This window comes from Meriones unguiculatus, chromosome 6 (genome assembly GCF_030254825.1).
Source record: "Meriones unguiculatus strain TT.TT164.6M chromosome 6, Bangor_MerUng_6.1, whole genome shotgun sequence".
NCBI classification, from domain to species: domain Eukaryota; kingdom Metazoa; phylum Chordata; class Mammalia; order Rodentia; family Muridae; genus Meriones; species Meriones unguiculatus.
The window spans coordinates 80,141,142-80,156,538 of NC_083354.1; the positions used below are offsets into that span (position 1 = coordinate 80,141,142).

General features: G+C 39.7%; 1 pseudogene; it reads right to left on the bottom strand.

Annotated features, from left to right (window-relative positions):
- Positions 1-208: 208 nt before the first annotated feature.
- LOC110565498 (F-box only protein 34-like) overlaps positions 209-15,397 on the bottom strand; it is an 80,572-nt pseudogene continuing 65,383 nt past the window's right edge.

Genomic DNA, 15,397 nt, shown 5'->3' on the forward strand with positions numbered 1-15,397 from the left:
ACACCACTCTGGGTCAAACGTTGTCACCGTTATACAAAACCACAGAATTTATCTCTTGTCCAGAGGGTAAATTAAGAGCTGTAAAAAAATGCCTGAGCAATGGCAGGGTGATCTGAGCAGATTCTGAAAGGTTGGGGATGAGGTCACACGTCTGGATGTTTATCCAGGTGTTTTCCCCGACCTCCTTCAGTTGCTTCTCACATGGATTTCAATACTCTTCTGTCTGGCTTCCTCCTGGTTTCTTACAGCTTGCCCGATTAAAGCTGTGGCAGGCAGGTAGCCAGTGACTGTCATACCCACCAGTGTCTTACCCACCAGAAAAGCCCTTCTGAGACCCGCAGCAGCACACCCGCTACACCCGGACATAAGGCAATCCCCACAATAGGGCTTTGGGTGCCACCCATCGTCTTTCACGTACATTTTTCTTGCACTGCTTGCAAGGATATTATCTATAGCGTCGCTCTCAAACCAACTGAGAAGCTGCTGGGTTGATGCGGTAGTATTCAATGAATATGGGTAAGAACCACTAACCGCCTGGCGGGGAGTAACCTGATTTTCACCAGGATGTGGAGAGGCAGGCATGCCATGTATTGCTGAGGCTCCAGAGTCTGCTGGATTTAAAACCTGGTCCCCAGGAAGTCCTGAGACATCTGCTTCTTCCAGCTGGATGCCTCAAACACAGGTAATGTACTTTCCCCCACAGAGGCTGCTGGGATGGATGGCTCCAAAGAACCATCTTTCTCTTTGCATGCACTGTTGCCCTCAGCGGCATCTTGCAGATGACTGCTGTCTGGAGCCTCTTGTCCTGTGTGTTCACTCGACTGGGAGCATGATGCCTGGTCCTGTCCAGGTGACAGATGAAATGACATCCTAGGAAGAGGCTCTTGAAGTTAGCCTAAAGCAGAAGGCTCGTTTTTCTCTACTGAGAACACAGTGATGCTGACGCACAACGCTGCTTTTCTGTGATCAGGTCTTTGGCTCATGAGTGGTACAAGCTCTTTGCTCATACAATTGATAACATATGTGGCCAATTCAGAGGGTTGGAAACAGGTGTGAGAAGAAAAGGGCGCTACATCCCAACTCATCTGTCTTTTGTCATCATTCCGCTTGCAGTTTTTCACAGCTGTTTTTTGACCTGCCTCTAATTCTGTATACGTGAGGAAGTTCACATCTGCTGGCAATGAAGGACAGCCCTGAGAAGTTCCCTTTCAGCTTTGGTCCCCTGCAGAAAAAAGGTCACCTGAAGAAAGTCCCCCACCAACAGACATCAGCTGCATAGGATGTATCTGGTCTGAGGTCCCTTTTTTAGCTTTTTCTTCATCTGCCTGACACCATTTGTAAGCAATACCCCACCTACATACATTTCAACAGAGGCTATCATATTCCATGACCAGCTCCAAGGTTTCTGCTGGCCCTGGTATTTCAGGCACCTGGCTATCAAGTCAAGGACAGGGACTGGCTTGCTCTGTGACTACCAGCCTCCAGATTTCCAATCCATGGGATCAACACAAAGCTGTGGAGCAGATCAGGGCTCAGGCACAGGTTGCATACCTCTGGACTGGTCAGAGATCTTCACAGTGGAAGGCGAACTCAAACAGTGTTTCCACACAGCTAGTTAAAGCAGTGTCTCTCTGCTTGAGGAAGTGACCATCTTTTATCCTCAGCAAGGCCTTCCAGCCTAGACACCATTCCCAAGGTCACTCACATGAAGAAGAAAACTTGCTTTAACACCTATGGCTTCTGCCTCCACGTCTGTTTCTGGATTACATTATTTATTTTAAAAAATGTATATTGTAAATGAATTAATTGTGTATGTGTTCTTAATGGAGGTCAGAAGGCAACTTCTGTGAGTTGGTTTTTTTTCCTTCCGTATTGGTGAGGCAGGATCTTACTTGTTTCTATTGACGCTGCTCTGTGTGTTCCAAAGCAGCTGACCCACAAGTTTCTGAGAATCTCCTTTCCTGCCTCCCATCTCAGCAGGGGTGCTGAGATTATAGATGGACACCACTTGTCATTCTCTGTGTGGGTTGTGGCGAATCACACTCAGCTTGTCAGATAATGTGGGTAATGTTTCCACATTCAGGCACATCTCCTAGCCAAGATTATATTATGTGTTATTGGCTTAAAACTTGGTGCACATATCTCATCACGGTCATGAAGGATAATTGGATTGGTACAGAATACAGTGGGCTCATCAGCTCACTTGTTTCGAACACTGAATTTGATGGCTATAACTTGAGGAAGTTCTATTGCATTTATCTTTGTTGATGACATAGTCATCTCCAGGAAGATCATTAAAGTTGAGGATCAAAAGGTCTCTTTAGGAACTGCTATACATCTGTTTTCAGTTTTTGGTAGTCAGCGATCTCCTTGAAAGAGGAGCCAGTCAATTCCACACTATTTGGAGAGTGAGAGGGTTGTCAACTCTGTGCTTCCTGTCTAAATATATCTCTCCCAAACTCTTCCTTCCGGCTTCTTGAAGATTTCTGACTTGGTTTAACCTATAATTCAAATCCAAGTAGAATGTTGATGTGAGTTCAAACCACTCTAGCTATAGAATCAAATTGGTTTCCTTGGTAATGGGCTGCCTTAATTGCTTCCTTTAAGGAGTGTTGATGACTGCCTGACAGAAAGACAAGCTCGACTTGAATAAACAACAGATGCTTGAACAGTTACTCATTGCACCATGAGCTTTAGGGTGACACTTTTTACTGATGCTTCATAGCCTTGTTTACCTCATTTTAAAATTTATTATTTTATTATTAACATTACTTATTGTTATTATAATTACAGTATTGGGGAGAGCAAACCCAGAGCCTTGTATATGCCAGACTACTGACCTAATTCCTAAGTCCAGCACTCTGGTTTTATTGAAAGTATACAATTGTTTTTAATTGTTTTAAGATGACAGTCTTCAGTATACATAATAATTTTGAAAAATTGAGTATCTACCCATTGAGCAGCATTTTAAGTCAATTCCTTTTGATTTCATATCCATGGGAAGTGTTCTTGTCATACTCCAAATCTCTTTTAGCCAAATGTCTCAAAATTTGTTTTGCACAGGTATCATGGTAAACATTCCAATTTACCATGAATTCCAGTTCTTATTATCGCAGATTCTGATTTGGTGGAAGTGGGACAGGTCTCAGGACCATATATTTTTAACTGTCTTCTCCATCTCCCTTGAGTAGGCTATTCCCTGGTTCACAAAGAGTGGGAAATGGATGGCTTTGAAAGCAGACTCAAAACTTAAGAAAAACACTTAACAATTTGTTTTTAATTTTGTGAGAGTTGAGGAAGTCCCCGCTCCAACAATTTTAGCTCATGGTGTCTGAGGCCTTATCCATGTTTGCATGAGGCCGAAAGTCTCACACTCTGTGATGAGGCTTAGAAGAAAGAATTTCCCTTTCTGTACCTGATCCTCTATCTGCTCTCATGCAGCCCTTTGACGTGACCGGCCCCTGAGATGGGAGGCTCTATGATTTGTTGCTGTCGTGATGCCTGATTTTTGTGGCTCCCACATTTCCATCCTCAGTTTTTGTTCATCTTCATTTTTGGACTTGGCTACATATCTCAGTGAGACATAATAAAGAAGGATAACTGTTGGGATAATGAGCCTGGAGAATTAATTATTTCCTATAATAAGCTTTCTCTCTTGTTGGTGCTCTTTAGTGAATGTGTGTGGGCCGTGGGAAGTGAGGCTACTACAAAGTTCATGAAGGGCTTCCTCATTACTCAAATTTTGGATGGAGGATGAAATTTTAAACCAACTGTACGAATTATTGAAACTGCAATACAACACATTGATTTTAACCAGTAAAGGATCCATAAAACATTTATAAAGCCTTTGTCTATGCCTTCTCAACATAGAAAATAGATAAAACATTGAGACAAATATACTCATTCTTTTTTTTTCTTTTTTTCCCTTTATGTATTTAATAATAGTCTTATTCAGGGTTACTAGTGCTGTGATGAAACACCATGTCCCAAAGTAATTTGGAACACCATGACCAAAAGCAATTTGAGGATAAAAGGGTTTATTCAGCTTACACTTTTGCATTATTGTTCATCATCAAAGCAAGGCAGTACAGACACTCAAACAGAGAAGGAAGTTGGAAGCAGAAGTTGATGCAAAGGCTATGAAGGGGTGGTTCTTGCTGGCTTATTAACATAGCTTGCTCAACCTGCTTTCTGATAGAACCCTGGACCACCAGCCCAGGAATGACATCCACAATGGGCTGGGCCCTCCCTCATCAATCACTAACTAAGAAAATGCCCTATATGTAGTGGTATAAGCCACTAATCCCAGCATTCAGGAGTCAGAGTCAGGTGGATCTCTGTGGGTTCAAGACAAATAGTAAGTTCTTGGACAGCAAGAGAGCTACCGGTGAGACCCTGTCTAAAAAACTACCCCCCAAATGTCTTACAGGCTTGTCTACAGCCCCATCTTACAGAAGAATTTTCTTAATTGAGGTTCCCTCCTCTCAGATGACATTTGCTTGCACCAAGTTGACATGAAGTTACCCAGGCCTATACTGCTTAGACAGGGGATGGCTGCTGTCATATGAAAGTGAGGAGTACAGGTTGCCTGGAAACAGCAAGGTATTTGTAAGGACTTAAGATATGCTTACATAGCTAACGTCCCATTGTTTCAGACCTGTGCTGACAAGCGCAGGGTCACAGGCACTTATAGCTATTGTTAATTCAATAAATAAAATGATATAATAATGAATCAAACAAATTAGTATAACATAATTAAAAACTTCAAGCTAATCTCTGAGTCACAGTAGCTGTATATCAGTCATAAGTGGCCAGGTATCCCCGTAGATTCCTCAAATTTCTAAAATATTTTTGGACAGTTCTGCATTTGAATCTCTCAGCTTACTGATCCTATGGGGCCAGAGAGAAACAAGAACTTCTCACATAAACTGTTGGTATTTACTTCAGCTAACCTTTTGGGTTAAGACTACCTTAACAGAAGGGGCAGTCCAGAAATTTCAACTTATCACTGTGTGTTAAATGGCCTGGGAGAAGATATGTTTCTGAAGTATGAAAATGTGTTTGTAATGTACATTGGAAATGGCAATTTTTACTAAGGCCTGTAGACTTCTCAGTAGTACCTGAGCATTGCCTTTCTCTTTTTATTTGAATCATTAGCTACTTGTAACTGTGTTTACAAATTACTGCCTATTTTCTCCTTAAGAAAAATTGTAAAAAATCATGTGAATATTACACTTTGAAAAAAAAGTTTCCTTTATAGTAAACAGAAATTGCTTCTAATTTCATTTAAAAAAAAGTAAAAGAAATAATTGAAATGAAGATTCCTTAATACTATTAAAATTCAGGCAAAGGAATATTTGTTAGTGCCCTCAGATTTTCATGCAAGAATATTCATTCAAATGCCATATGACTTTCAAAATGTATGTAGATCCAACCTCCGCTGACAGCTTATCTGCTTGCTTTCCAGGTCCTTGCCAGAGGCTTTCCTCCAGCTTATGTAAGTTTAACTTATAAAATTGATTAGAAAAAGGAAATGTGAGGAGCAATGTGTTCAAACCTCTCTATCCTGGAAGAGGATAATAATGCAAGTAGGTGGTGAATGGGCACGGGCATTTGGATTCTGATGTCCAGCTATGTTTTCCATTCACGATCCTGGTACTTAACAGAAGCAGGAGAAACCGTCGGTGAAGGACAAAGGGTTCAAGAGAAGATGTAGGGAGATGATTCCGGGTGACTGTTGCATAGTTTTTAAGCCATGAGGACTTTACTACTCTATAAATATAAAGACAACTTATTCAAAAGAGCAAGTATTCTGGCTGAGCAAGTCCTGGCTTGAGACCAAGTCTAACTAAGAAAAGCCTATACATATTTGGACCAAATTACTTGTTCACCTGCTGCAAGCTTTCACTTATTGAAATACGGGTGAACCAAAATGAGACTAACATGTAAACAAATGTGTTCCTCTTTAGAAAATACAAGCAGAGTTAAAACGGAATAAGACTATTGCTCTGGTCTGTTTTGTGTGGTTTAGTGGAATTTACACACAAACAGAAGCTTGTGTGTTTTAATTTTGGAGGCTGTGAATATCAAGGTCATGAAGGCAACATATGGTGAAAGCCCTTTTGCATAATTTCATGAAAGAAGGCAATGAGCAAAAGGAGGGGACCAGACAGAATCAAACCTGCTTTTATTAACCAAAGCAAAGAAAAAACTGATAACAAGACATTTCTTTGATTTCAAAGCCATGGTAATGGGGAGTTATGACACTAATTTATTCATTAATGGTGGAGACCTCATGGTTTAAACATCTATAGACCCCCATCTAGCAATGCTGCATGTGGAGTTAAATTCCAACCTAGGAACCATAGTCGATATCAACAAATAGGGGATGGAACATGATTGTGATACTAAAGATTAATAATGGGAGTTTGATTAGAACAAGGGTAGAGGTAAATAGCCATCAGTTTTGCCATGATTATGTGATGACCTTAGGGACATATAGGTAAGAGGGTCATAAAGTTACAACTTGAAAGACAGGTTAAGCAACAAAAACATCATAGTTTTATTACAATTTAGCATTTGCTCTTTTCTCTCCCATTCTGCCTCTTTTCTCTGTTTTTGATCTGACTTTTCTTAAGACTTATTTTATTTTTAAATTGTGTGTAAACATTTGTATATGTTTGTTTCATGCTCTGTTGAAGTATGGTCTGGTGTGTTGTATTTGTTAATTGCTTGCCCCCCAGGATTCTTACTGTTTATGAGAAAACTCTTATGTATCCTAAGTGTTGCTGTTTAACCTTGCCTAAGAAACAGTTCTTGATTGGCTGATTAAAAGGCCTAAACCTAGGCCGGGCAGAATGGGGTAGGTGTGATCAAAGTTTGCAGGGTTGGGCTTTGGTAGAGGAGAGTCATGGGAAGGAGACCAACAAAAAGAGAGAAGGAAGGAGGAAGACACCATGGGTTAGGTGAAGAGAGAACCATGTGAACCGGGAGGAAGGACTCCAAGAATGGCATGGATGGAGGAAGGGACCCAGATGAATAACATCAACAAGCATTTTTGATTATGGATGGGAAGGAGCCAGACAGGAATGGTTAAAGTGGATGGCACGGGGTGGGGCCGGAAGATGTGAGATAAGATAGGTGGCCCAAGGTAAACAAGGTATTTGCAAAATCTAACAGGTGTCTGTGTCTTATTGATTGTGATGGGGGTTAGATAATACCATCATACATATAGGGCTAATAATAATTGACACTTAGCCCAATGCCTTTTATTTTCAACAACGTGAATGGAGGCACCTACAGAGACGAGAGGTTTCAGATCCCCCTGCAGATGGAATTCCAGGCACCTGTGAGCTATCTGAAATAGATGCTGGCGACCTTGGAAGAGCAGTGAATGCTCTTAAACACTGAACCTTTTTCCCAGCCCACGGGATCTGGTTTCTGGTTTGTGTCTATTGCTTACATATGCCTGTAGTTTATCCCATGTGTTAAAATTTGGGATAATATAAATATACATACACAAGTGTACAATCCTTATTTATAATAACATTTTCATAATGTCACTGTGAACACTGGATTAGTTAAAATAACAATTGCTCTGCAAGGAACTGGTGTCCTCATAGGCCCCTGTTACAATATTTTTATTAATTTATCAGCGTATAACCTGTTTCATAAAAGGTTCATTTTAAGGCAGAATAGATAATACAGGTTGTTGCTTCATTCTCAGTCAAATACCAAATCTCTTGTTTGAACAAAACATGTATCTAGTACACATATTTTCTTCACAATGTTTTTTACAATTTTCTTGTGACTGGGAACACTATACAGCAAATATATAAGTATACGGTATACTTAAGAACTCCATTTTTGAGCCATTTTAAACAGCAAAATCTCCAGCCAAAATAAAAGCACAAGATGTGAAAACAGTTGCTAAACATACCATGAAAAGACATGTCTTACAGCATAAAAGCTGAAGTGAAAATGCAGAGCATCCCTCTACTCCATCTCTGCTGGGAATGTGGGCCTGAGGATTCTCAGAGTTCCTATTCTCCTTTGCGTACTGTGTTTCCAAATGACTATGTCGCACTATCAGTTATAGGTTACAGAGATGCTTTAGCAAGTATGAGCTTACAATGAAGAATATGCCAATAATAAGGATAGATTATGAGGAAATATCTCCAGTGATTTTTATGGGTCAAGAACAAAGACCACTGCTTTACATATAATATATCAGTCATCATAATAGACCATTTATGAACAAGGGGATTGAGACAAGATAATTTATGTATCTTGGTTGAGGGCCAGATAGAAAGAAAGTAGCCTTTATATATTTTAATGGAGTTTAGTCACTTGGGATAAAAATGTTCTCAACAGCCTCATAGGAAGTGTTACTATTGGTAGATGTTGCTTTATCAGAGTAGATGTGACCTTGTTGAAGGAAGTCTGTTACTGGTGGCAGCCTTTGAAGTTTCAATTGCTAAAGTCAGGTCTAGTTTCTCTCTCTCCATTTTTGTGCTGCTTGCTGATCCAGATGTACAACTCTCAGCTCCTCCAGCACCATGTCTGCCTGAGTGCTGCCATGCTTCCTGCCATGATGATAACAGACCAAACCTCTGAGCCTGTAGGCAATCCTCAATCAAATGTTTCCTTTATAAGAGTTGCAGGGATCCAGCAAGTGTCCTTGTTGTATCCTTGAGCATGTTTTGGATATATGACTAGCAGAGTTATAGCTGGACCTAGCAGCTTTATTTGTTATAACCAGAATCTGGAAACAACCCAGATGTCCCTCAACTGAGAAATGGATGCAGAAATTATGGTACATTTATATAATGGAAACTACTCAGCAATTAAAAACAAGGAAATCATGAAATTTGCAGGAAAATGGTGGGAACTACAAAAGATCATCCTGAGTGAGCTATCCCAGAAGCAGAAAGACATGCATGGTATATACTCACTTATAAGTGGATATTAGACATATAATATAGGATAAACATACTAAAATCTGTAGACCTAAAGAAGCTAATCAAGAAGGAGGATCCTGGGTAAAATGATCAATCCTCATGTAGAAAGGCAAATGAGATAGACATCAGAAGAGGGAGAAAACAGGCAACAGGACAGAAGCCTACCACAGAGGGCCTCTGAAAGACTCTACCCAGGAGGGTATCAAAGCAGATGCTGAGGCTCATAGCCAAACTTTGGGCAGAGTGCAGGAAATCTTATGGAAGAAGGGGGAGATAAAAGACCTGGAGGGAACAGGAGCTCCACAAGGAGAGCAACAGAAACAAAAAATCTGGGCACAGGGGTCTTTTCTGAGACTGATACTCCAACCAAGGACCATGCATGGAGATAACCTAGAACCCCTGAAACCCCTGCACAGATGTAGCCCATGGCAGTTCAGTGTCCAAGTGGTTTCCCTAGTAACGGGAGCAGGAACTGTTTCTGATATGAACTCAGTGCCTGGCTCTTTGATCATCTCCCTCTGAGGGGGGAGGAGCCTTGCCAGACCACAGAGGAAAACACTGTAGCCAGTCCTGATGAGACTTGATAGGCTGGGGTCAGGTGAAAGGGGAGGAGGACCTCCCCTATCAGTGAACTTGAGGAGGGACATGGGAGGAGATGAGGGAGGGAGGGTGGGATTGGGAGGGGATGAGGGAGGGGGCTACAGCTGGAATACAAAGTGAATAAACTGTAGACTACAAAAATGTAAAGAAATTTTTAAAAAGTGAAAAGAAACACAGCAATAATAACCCCAATGAAGATATTTGCAACAAAGAAGGAAATGGATAGGGGTAAAATTCAATGATAAAAGAATTTGTGACAAAGCAAGTCTTTTTAAAGATGTTTTAAGTCTGCTAATAAATTCATACTCCCATGCATCTAACACTGTAGCATTATACAGTTGTTGGTGATTGTGTCTTTCTGATTTAATGTACAATGAATACTGCACTATAAAACACTGTATATAATTCTTTTTTTCCTCCTCAAAATTAATTATGTGGTGACAATAACTATTTCTATTTACTGAAGTATGTTCTACACATTGTGCCAAGAGCTTTGAAAGCATATTGCTTTAATACTTATAATATCCGTGTGAGGAAAGCATTATTATTATGTGCAGTTTTAGACTGAAACACTCAGCTTGGCCAGAGCTCAAGTGAGGGATGTGAGGAACCTGAAATTCCAACTTATTCTTGTTTCTCTTTACCTCTTTACTTAGCTGCTCCACTTCCACATTGGTACTGAAGTAATAAATATTTATAAAGCCTGTATCATGTTTCTAACCTAGAGCAGTGAGTAAATGGAATCTATCTTCTGGAAACTCTTCTACAAACTATAGCTACAGAATGCTATTCAACACGAAACTCAAGAATAAAGAATTGCAGTGTTTGCCAGTCCAAATGCAATAGCAATTGAGGGATGTGTCTGAAGAAATAAGTGGAGCTGAAGAAATAAGGAGTAGTGCAAGGGAACAAGGAGGACTTACAGCACCTTAAAGTTTATATGGGTCCAAGAAAAGCCATAAAACAAGATCCGATTCTAGGCACAGAGCAAACTACAAACAAATGCAAAAGAATCTGACCTGAAAGATTGAAAGAAAGAGAACATTCATTTAGCATATCTGTAATTATTCTTCCAGTCATGTGACTGCTGTTGTGTGTCAGGTACTTACTATTGCTATGGAAATGGTTGCCCACTCACAGGTAAACACCTGTATATCCATAAGGTCCGTCTGGATAGCTCAGTTGTCTAAGGTGTCTGGTATCAGGTTAGTATTCTGGTATAATGTATAGTATCCAGCTATGAGTTTCCTTGATTTTTTTAAAAAGGCAGCAGTGGTAATTATGTTAATCAGAGTCAAAAACATTTTTGGAGTTATTTTTATTTAATTTTTCTGGTCTCAAATTGCTTTGATTAACTGAATATCTTGGGTTAACTTCATTAAGACCATGTAAGATGGTTCATGTAATTGGATAAGTATTAAATATAAATGAAAGTGTTTTGAAAGTAACATAATACTTTACTTACTGGTATTAACTTGTAGTATTTATTACAGAAGGTATAAGTAGAAGCTTGATTTTTAGAGAAGTTAGCCTTGGAAAGTTAATGAAGTGAGCATACTAATCCAAGCTAATAATAGGTGAAAGATGTGTACTCTGTGAAGAGAAATCAGTGTAACCCATGTAAGAGCAGTGTTTTGTAGGCTTAGGAAAAGGCAAGGAGGATCTGGGAGCTAATGAGAGAGAGAGAGAAAGTGACAGAGAAAGAGACAGAGACAGAGAGACAGAGACAGAGAGTCAGAGAGAGACAGAAAGAGATAGTGAGAAAGAGAGCTGTAACCCAGAGGATGAGGGCAGTTTTAATGAGTGACAGTCATTCATTCTGAAAGACAATGAATATAAAAGATGAAAAAGTCACACATGGTCCATGCCTTCAAATGAATTAGCGTAAGCATCTAACACCTTGCTCAGGGTTTCAAAGATGGTGGAAAGAACAGTCTCATGAAAGCATAGTGAAGGCAGGACAGGAGGCTTAAAGAGTGTTTCTCTGAAGAAATACATTAGAACGAGAACAAATCATTCCAAGATAAAAATACCATAATCCTCATTCAGAAAGGCAAAGAGGATGGACATCAGAAGAAAGAGAAAACAGGGAACAGGACAGGAGCCTACCACAGAGGGCCTCTGAAAGGCTCTACCCTGCATGGTATCAAAGCAGATGCTGAGACTTATAGCCAAACTTTGGGCAGAGTGCAGGGAATCATATGAAAGAAGTGGAAAATAGTAAGACCTGGAGAGGACAGGAGCTCCACAAGGAGAGCAACAGAACCAAAAAATCTGGGCACAGGAGTCTTTTCTGAGACTGATATTCCAATTAAGGACCATTCATGGAGATAACCTAGAACTCCTGCACAGATGTAGACCATGGCAGCTCAGTGTTCAAGTGGGTTCCATAGTAATGGGAATAGGGAGTGTCTCTGACATGAACTGATTGGCCTGCTCTTTGATCACTTCCCCTCAGGGGGATCAGCCTTGCCAGGCCACAGAAGAGGATAATGCAGCTACTCCTGATGAGATCTGATAGACTAGGATTAGAAGGAAGAGGAGGAGGACCTCCCCTATCACTGGACTTGGGGAGGGACATGGGTGGAGAAGAGGGAAGAAGGGTGGGATACAAAGTGAATAAAGTGTAATTAATAAAAATTTAAAAAGAAATTTAAAAAATACCATATAAGAATTCCTTAAGGCAGAAAAGAGCAAAACACAACACACTCTGCAAAACAAAGACTGAAAACCAAGAATAAACTCTGTTGAGTATCCTTAATCTTCCTGTTAGTATAACAGCAAGCAAAATTCAGGGAAGACAAGGAAAGCTAGGCACAACTGACAGATACACAAATGAACAAAAGCCATCACACAAGCAAAATGTACTGAATTCCTGCCTCCTATTGGGGTTCTTGATTTGTAGCAGTAACAGTCAGGTAAAGTTAAAAAAAATGCTAAAAATAAAGAAAATAGCTATTGTATTTAGGCCAAAGTCAATCAAATCCGGAATTGATGATAGTGTAGTTCTGTAATGCTTAGGGTTTTCTTTCTTTTTCTCACTGTTTCTGTATAATCCTTTTCACTCAAAACTATTTTTCATATTCTCATTACCAAGCAAACTGATTGCAAACCCTCCTTCCGGTTTTCTCCTATGACAGAGCTAGACATGCTATATATTGTCATGACCCCTTTGGGTTCACTTTGCTTCACTTTCTTTCTCCCTTATGCTTATCATGATTGAAAACTCTGTAATCATAACAAGCAGAGAGTGGCATGTGTTCAATTCTAATAGCTTGTTTACACTTGGCTAACATGTCTCAATCCTTCTGGCTACGAGAATATAAATATAATTGGATCTTCCTGATTCTTATCTTATATTCGACAAACAACTTTATTTAATCTGCTGTTCAACCTCTTCTCAGTACTCCTGTTGCTCAGTCGTAGCCTCCACTTTCCAAGCTTGATACTGGTTGTAGTTTGAGAGACTGAGGAAATGTTAGATGTAAATATCCATTGGATAACTTAGTGATCATACATTGAAAGAATTAGAAAGATTGTTACCAACAGAATAGGTGAGACAAGGATGTTTTTAGAAGGAGGAAGAAGGAGCAGAGGAAATACTTTTCAAGCTTGGTAATTTGGGTAAGACTAAATATCTCCCAGGATGTAGGGCACACATTTGACAGAATTTTTTAATGTCTACATATTTAAGGTATATTTATGAAAAAAAAAATTAACCAACATGACAGACAGGACTTTTTACCAAAACAAGAAAACAAAACACACAGTAAATTGAACAAGGGTAATATAGAACAATAAAGGAAATCTTTTAGAAAACTACTCAAACACAAGTGGAATTAGCTATGTGACAGAGATGTCATTGTGAACCAGTGAAACAATGCTATTAATGTACTGCAATGACATCTCCATACATGTCATATAACACACACAATAGTTCAAAATCAGAACATAAATAACAATTATAAAATATTAAGAATTTTGAAGAAAAACAAATGACAACAGTGTAAGAAATTCAAGGCATGAATGATTATTTCAGAAAACTATAGCATAAAAACAATCATTGCATATTAATTTTTTTCAAAGCAAAGATGGAAGGCCCAAGAACTGAATGACACCAACAACCACATACATATGCCACGTTCATGTGCTACTGTGTATTAGGTGTTGAGTTTGCACTTGGTTTCTGGGATACCATGATGAGCAATAATCTTGATCTTATGATGTTGTGCAGAAGTCAGATATTAAGAAGAATCCCACAGCATTCGTGCCGCTATTGTACAGGTCCATCTTTCAGACAGGAGGCTCTTGTGTCTGGATGATATTGATGGTCACCTTTCACTTTGAGGAGTGTGCAAAGTACCTTCCGGTGCTGTAAATGCTCGGTGGTAAAGTAGACGCAGTAGATGCAATTCATACCTGAACTATATTACTGGTTCTATCAACCACACTCCAGGGCAGGATCTCCACTAAGGAGCAGTTGGCCTAAACAAAATTAACTCAATGTTTGTTTGTTTTAATTTACTTTTTTTATTTTACTGGTTTTGTGGGTTTTTTTTTTTATTGTTTGCTTGTTTGTTTTGAGAAAGAGGGAGAGAAAGAGAACATGAAAATGGGTATATAGAAAGGTGACAAGGTTCTGAGAGGAACTGAAGAAGGGAAAACATGCTCAAAATATATTGCCTAAAAATTTTAATAAAAATGGAAAAAGGTATAATCTCAAAGCACAACAAAACTGAGCACACAGAAAGAACATACATCATGTTAGCAAAGCTCTATCACACCAAGCACAGTGGAACTCAGCCTACACGAAGCCATCTATGTGTCTAGCTGTTATCTGAATAAGTCTTCTCGCTGTGGTAGCACAGTGGCCTATGGGCTTAGATGTTAAAGTATCACTCCCTCACGATGATGCTTTGGCCTTCCCTAAAGTAGAAAGACAAGAGAGCTGTGCTTTAGACTTTAACTGCCCCGTTTTTTTCCTTTGAACATAGATCATTAGTCATAGAAATTATTTGTCTGACTTAACTACAAATGGCCAGGGATTTACAAAATGTTTCCAAATGTTCAGAAAGAGAAGAAATAGAAAGATTGATAGGCATCACTTACCATAACAGGTAAATTGGATTAGAATAAATTCAGCCAATAGGAAGTCAGAAAAGGATTTCATACAAATGGAGATTGAGCCAGAAGGAAATACAACCATCAACTGGGTAAAACATGGAATAAACAGGCATTTTTCACAGTGGGGCGATTTCTGAGCCAGGAAAAAACAAAAACAGACAAACAAACAGACAGACAAAAAAACCCAGACACATGGAAGGAACTGAAAGAAGTTTCCTAGGGTGGCCGCACAGGAAACTTAAATGTATAATACAATCTGTGCTTTGTTGGGATTGTGATTTTTGTCATAAGGGGAATGGGTGTTCTTGAAATCTCATGAAGTAGGACTCTAGAATTCTCAGTGTTTAAAAACAAATGTGTCTTCTCCAGAATGTAAGTTGTGGTGATGGTGCTGTGAGACAAGAGGCAAGAGATGGAGGCTGTTCTTTCAGGGCAAAAGGGCATCTTGGAAGCTGTGTCTTCGAAACTCAATGAATACTTTCTTTTCCTTCCTTCCTTCCTTCCTTCCTTCCTTCCTTCCTTCCTTCCTTCCTTCCTTCTTTCCTCCCTCCCTCCCTCCCTCTTTCCCTCCTTCCTTCCTTCCTTCCTTCCTTCTTTCCTCCCTCCCTCCCTCCCTCTTTCCCTCCTTCCTTCCTTCCTTCCTTCCTTCCTTCTTTCCTCCCTCCCTCTTTCCCTCCTTCCTTCCTTCCTTCCTTTCTTCTTCCCTCCCTCCC